The sequence below is a fragment of the Triticum dicoccoides genome, chromosome 5A, assembly GCF_002162155.2.
Source record: "Triticum dicoccoides isolate Atlit2015 ecotype Zavitan chromosome 5A, WEW_v2.0, whole genome shotgun sequence".
NCBI classification, from domain to species: Eukaryota; Viridiplantae; Streptophyta; class Magnoliopsida; order Poales; family Poaceae; genus Triticum; species Triticum dicoccoides.
The window spans coordinates 482,595,849-482,601,848 of record NC_041388.1 but is presented as its reverse complement, the minus strand read 5'-3'; positions in this window follow the sequence as shown (position 1 = coordinate 482,601,848).

Sequence of the window (6,000 nt, the reverse complement as noted above, 5' to 3'; positions counted from 1 at the left end):
CGGCCCGGCCACCGCACCGCTCCGGCGACAGCTCCGCTGATGCCGCCCCGTCCTTCCTCCAGCCCCGACGACCTCATCCATGGCCGGCGAGTTCTTCTTCCTCTCCACCGAGCTTCGGCCGCCGTCGTCACCTCTCCGGTGAACAGGAATCCCGGCGAACCTCGATACGCGTGAGATCCAGATCTGGATGCAGTTCACTCGGTTGAGTTTTCCCTCAGAAACCCTAATTATTTTGCAATCTTTGACGCATCATAACTTCCTCATCGTGGCTCTGATTTGTGCATGTAACATATCAAAATGTTCGTCTTGACGAGTACTCCATTTCAACTCATTGCATCATTTTCATTTGAGCTCATCTTGATGCTCGAAATGCTGTTGGAAGAAGGCTATGTGATGATAGTTTCAGATCTGTTTCAGCAAATGCACTTTTGTCATTTTTGCCATGTCTAATGTGTGCATGATATGATCCTGAGCTCTACGTATGTTTTGAAGTATGCCATGTTATCTTTGCAGGGATGTATTCCATGTATTTTTGTGATATTTTTGGTGACTAGCACAAGCATGCAAAGTAGCTTACTCAATGTTGCTGATTTCAGGGACTTAGAATTTCACTACGTCTCTGCCCTGTCATTATTTTTATGCCATATGTTCATGTTGTTTCCTAGTGATCTGTGCCTCTTTTGAGCATGATCAGTAAGGATGTTTTGTAGATATTGTGGTGCTCTATCCATCCATGTCTTTGTTTGCATTTATGGAGCACCCTAGATTGAGTCAATCGAGCTCTACTTTTGCTATAAAATGTTCCTGGCAGATTGTTAACATGTTTAGCAATTTTGCCAAGCTTGTTGTAGTTGATCCGTGCATGCTATGTTGTTGTTCTTGCCATGTCTAGCTTCTATGTCATGTCTACTGGCTGGAGGTATGCTTAGATTATCATGCAATGCCTCATAGTGAGTGCATCGAGCTCGTAAACATGCCTACTTGATGTCTGTTTTGCATGCTCCAGTTTTTCATGAAGTCTGAATCTGTTTTCGTCAGTTGCTATGTTCACATGCTTGCAATTGTATATTCTGATCCCTTTTGTCTCATGGTCACTAAGGGACTTTTGTTGTATGCTTTGAGTAGCTTCATGCCATGCCTTGCCTTGCCATGATATGTTCCTGTAGGATGTTGTTTCATTGCTCTAAACATTGCTTCCTGATATTAAATTCCTGACTTGATGTTATTTTCACTAAGTTTGAAACCTGTTATCTTTTGCATTTTTGCCATGCTTGTTTGAGCTTGCTATTGAGTGAATTAGCCGTAGCTCATTGTTCATATTTTGTCAAGCATCTTGAGTGGATCCCTGTCATGTATTTTGTTGTCATGTTTGAGTGTAGTAGCTTTTTTATCTTGATGCATTTAGAGGGCCTCGTGCTGTTAATCGCAGACCGGTACCATATTTGTTTTGCTTGCCATTTCCAAACCGTGCATCCGATTCCGGTGATCTTTATATCGATTTCGACCAAAATCAACTCCCCTTTCCAGTAGCACTCTTGGATTTCCAAGTTGACGCCATGTTCAATCATTCCTTTCCAAATCATGCATATGCATCACATACCGCATCACGCATATCATACCATGTTTGCATCATGTTGTTTCTGCATTGCACGTGGTTGATTGTGTTACTTTTGCTTGTTGTTCTTGTTTTGGGTAGAGCCGGGAGATGAGTACGTGATCGAGGAGCCCGTTGAGTACGCTTACGAGGATCAAGTCAACTCAGAGAACTTTGTAGGCAAGATGACCATACCCTCGAAATCAATTCTATCTTTGCTTGCTAGATGCTTGCTCTTTTGCTATGCCTATGCTATGATACCTACCACTTGCTCATCATGCCTCCCATATTGCCATGTCAACCTCTAACCCACCATGTCCTAGCAAACTGTTGTTTGGCTATGTTACCGCTTTGCTTAGCCCCTCTTATAACGTTGCTAGTTGCAGGTGAAGATTGGAGATCGTTCCTTTTTGGAACATGTTTATTGTTGGGATATCACCATATTATTTTGTTTAGCTTAATGCACCTATATACTTGGTAAAGGGTGGAAGGCTCGGTCTTATACCTGGTATTTTGTTCCACTCTTGCCGCCCTAGTTTCCGTCATATCAGTGTTATGTTCCCGGATTTTGCGTTCCTTACACGGTTGGTTTATAATGGGAACCCCTTGACAGTTCGCCTTGAATAAAACTCCTCCAGCAATGCCCAACATTGGTTTTACCATTTGCCACCTAGCCTCTTTTTCCCTTGGGTTTTCGGAGCCCGAGGGTCATCGTTATTTAAACCCCCCCTGGGCCAGTGCTCCTCTGAGTGTTGATCCGAACTGGGCAGCCTGCGGGGCCACCTTGGGGCAACTCGAGGGTTGGTTTTACTCGTAGCTTGACCTATCTGAGTGTGCCCTAAGAACGAGATATGTGGAGCTCCTATCGGGATTTGTCGGCACATTCGGGCGGTGTTGCTGCACTTGTTTTACCATTGTTGAGATGTCTTGTAACCGGGATGCTGAGTCTGATCGGAATGTCTTGGGAGAAGGAATATCCTTCGTTGACCGTGAGAACTTGTGATGGGCTAGGTTGGGACACCCCTGCAGGGATTTGATCTTTCGAAAGCCGTGCCCGCGGTTATGGGCAGATGGGAATTTGTTAATGTCCGGTTGTAGAAGACTTGAACTTAACTTAATTAAAATGCACCAACCGCGTGTGTAACCGTGATGGTCTCTTCTCGGCGGAGTCCGGGAAGTGAACACGGTATTGGAGTAATGCTTGATCATAGGTTGTTCTAGGATCACTTCTTGATCATAGTTGTTCGACTGTGATTTTGCCCTCTCCTCTCGCTCTCATTTGCGTATGTTAGCCACCAAATATGCTAGTCGCTTGCTGCAGCTCCACATCATACCTTTGCCTTTCCTATAAGCTTAAATAGTCTTGATCGCGAGGGTGTGAGATTGCTGAGTCCCCGTGACTCACAGGTTCCTTCAAAAACCAGATGCAGGGACCGATGATACCGCTCCAGGTGATTCGACAGAGCTCAAGTGGGAGTTCGATGAGGACTCAGGACGATACTACGTGTCTTTCCCAGATGATCAGTAGTGGTGCCCAGTTGGGGCGATCGGGGACTATGTTGCATTTGGGGTTTATCTTCATTTTACTTCCGTAGTCGGACCTTGAGTGTATTTGGATGAATGTAATGTTATTAATGATATTTGTGTGACGTGGCGAGTGTAAGCCAACTATGTATCCTTTCCCCTTATTGTACTACATGGGTTGTTGTGAAGATTACCTCACTTGCGACATTGCTTTCAGTGCGGTTATGCCTCTAAGTCGTGCTTCGACACGTGGGAGATATAGCCGCATCGAGGGTGTTACAAGTTGGTAATCAGAGCCTTCCCCGACCTTAGGAGCCCCCTGCTTGATCGAATCATTGGCGTTGTTGAGTCTAGAAAAATGTTTTGAGTCATTTAGGAATTATATATATCAGAGCGGAGGACTTCTTTTTACTCCTCAGTCCCTTCGTCGCTCTGGTGAGGCATCCTGACGTAGAGTTTTGACTCTTCTCTTCTCAAATTTCACTAAAAAAATTTAGGATCACGCGGGTATCTTGGAATCGTTCCGATGGTTTTGTGATGAAAACATTGTTCTTGGTGCCTCCTGACATTTAGGGGTTGTGGCAGTGTCCCGGGGAGTTGAGCTCCGAGGTGTTGTCGTCACAATTTTATCGTTGCAATTCTGGAATACCTGAGTTTCGCCGACATCGAAAATCTCTTTTATGCAGTGGTTGGTGAGATAACATCGACGCCACCCAGTACTGGGGCGGGAGTTTGGGAGTATTGCCATAACTCGTATAACGGATGCTTTTCGAAGGTTGAGGTAAATGATTTTCGAAGGTTTCTTGGTTATGTGTTGAAGGATGGATACAGCTGGATGTAGGATTTGCTAGCTTTGGGTGAGATATTATGCTTCCCCTGTATCCCCAACACCTGATTGCATAACCGGAAAGGTTCGGGAGTCTCATAGGTGGGAATTCTTGTAGCTCTAGTAATTCTTCCGCGGATATTTGGTTTGTGATTGGGTAATCCTCACCAAGTATTTGTTCATGTCCATACCTTGTTGTTTTATTCTTCTTCCTCTATCTAAGTGGCTTCTCAATTTATGGAAGTGTGACCATTTCAATTGGAATGCATTCGTTCATTTTGTTCGGATGTTAAGACTATATGTTGTAATTTCAATCCATTTGATTCAGCTTGAATATATGTCTGTCAAGATGCTAATGGATGTCACCCTCTTCAGGATGGCTCCTCCAACGCGCACGACTCCGAATCCTGATCCACCACCACCTCCACCTTCGGAGGCATGGCAAGCTGTGATGGCCGCTACCAATGCAAACACGCAGATGCTTTTGCAAATCTTGCAAGAGCGAAACCAAGGGAATCATGGCCATGGCAACAATCAGAATCAGTTTGCTACACTCAACCAGTTCCTCGCAAACCAGCCAAAGACCTTCAGCAACTGTGTTGAGGCAACAGACGCTGATGATTGGCTTGTGGATATCTGCAAGCATTTCGAGTGCAGCAACGTCAGGCCTGAGGACTTTGTCAAGTTTGCCTCCTTCCAACTCAAAGACCAAGCTGCAGAATGGTTTCAGCAATACAAAGATTCCAGAGGAGGGTGTGTGATTACCTAGGATGAATTTCGTCAAGACTTCAAAGCTCACCACATTCCTCAGAGTGTTGTTGAGAGCAAGCGTGAGGAATTCCGCAACTTGAAGCAAGGCAGCTTGTCTGTTTACCAGTACAACATCATGTTTCAGAAGCTAGCTCGTTTCGCTAAGCAAGACGTCCCTGACGAGAAGAGCATGATATACCGGTTCAGGGGTGGCCTCAAAGAAGATCTCCAACTAGCTCTCGTGCTTTTCGAGCCTCAGAAGTACGATGAGTTTTACAACATGGCACTGAAACAGGAGACTGCTCAGCTGAAGTGCAATGCTTCCAAGAAGCGAGTCAGAGATGCGACTCCTTCTTCCTCAACTCAAGTGGCTTCTAAGCAGCAACATTATTGGCTGCCTCCTCCTCCATTTCGCCAGCCTTATCAGCAGAAGAGCAAAGGTGGCAGTGGATCTTCCCACCCACCCAACCCAGGCTTTCAGAACAAGACTTCGTCTCAAGCTCCAAGATCAAGTGCTCTGTATCACCGTCCGCTCTCTGAGGTCACGTGCAACAAGTGTCAGCAGAAGGGTCACTATGCCAACAAATGCTTCAATCAGAGGCGTCTTCCTCCTCCTCCTCCTGTGAGATCTTCCAGTACCGCAGTGGTCAAGCATAACCCCAAGCACGCCAAGGTCAAAATGATGAATGCAGCTCAGGCAGAGGACTCGTCAGATGTCATCATGGGTAACCTTCCTGTTAAAGAAGTTCCTGCAAAAGTTCTTTTTGACACTGGTGCATCGCATTGTTTCATGTCAAAGCCATTTTTTTGCCAAGAATGAATTCGCTTCTTCTCATTTGGGCAAATCAATGGATATCATTTCTCCCAGCAAACGTTTGAGCGCCAGTTTGGAGGTTCCAGATGTTACTATCACGTTGGGCGACTATAAGTTTCTTTCTTCCCCAATGGTCCTCGGTAACTCGGATATTGATCTTATTCTCAGAATGGACTGGCTTTCTAAGCACAAGGCTCAGCTTGATTGTGCTGCCAGGCAGATTCAATTGACTCATTTGTCTGAGGATGTAATTGTCTTTGCCACTCGTGACGATACCATCCGACTATTTTCTCTCAATGAAAAGGGTGAGCTAGATGCCATCTCTCAAATTCCAGTCGTTTGCGAATATCAAGACGTCTTTCCAGAAGAGCTTCCAGGAATGCCTCCGCACCGGCCAGTTGAATTCGTCATCGATCTTGATCCTGGCACGGAACCTATTTGCAAACGTCCTTACAAGCTTGGAGCTGAAGAGTTGAAGGAGATGAAGAAGCA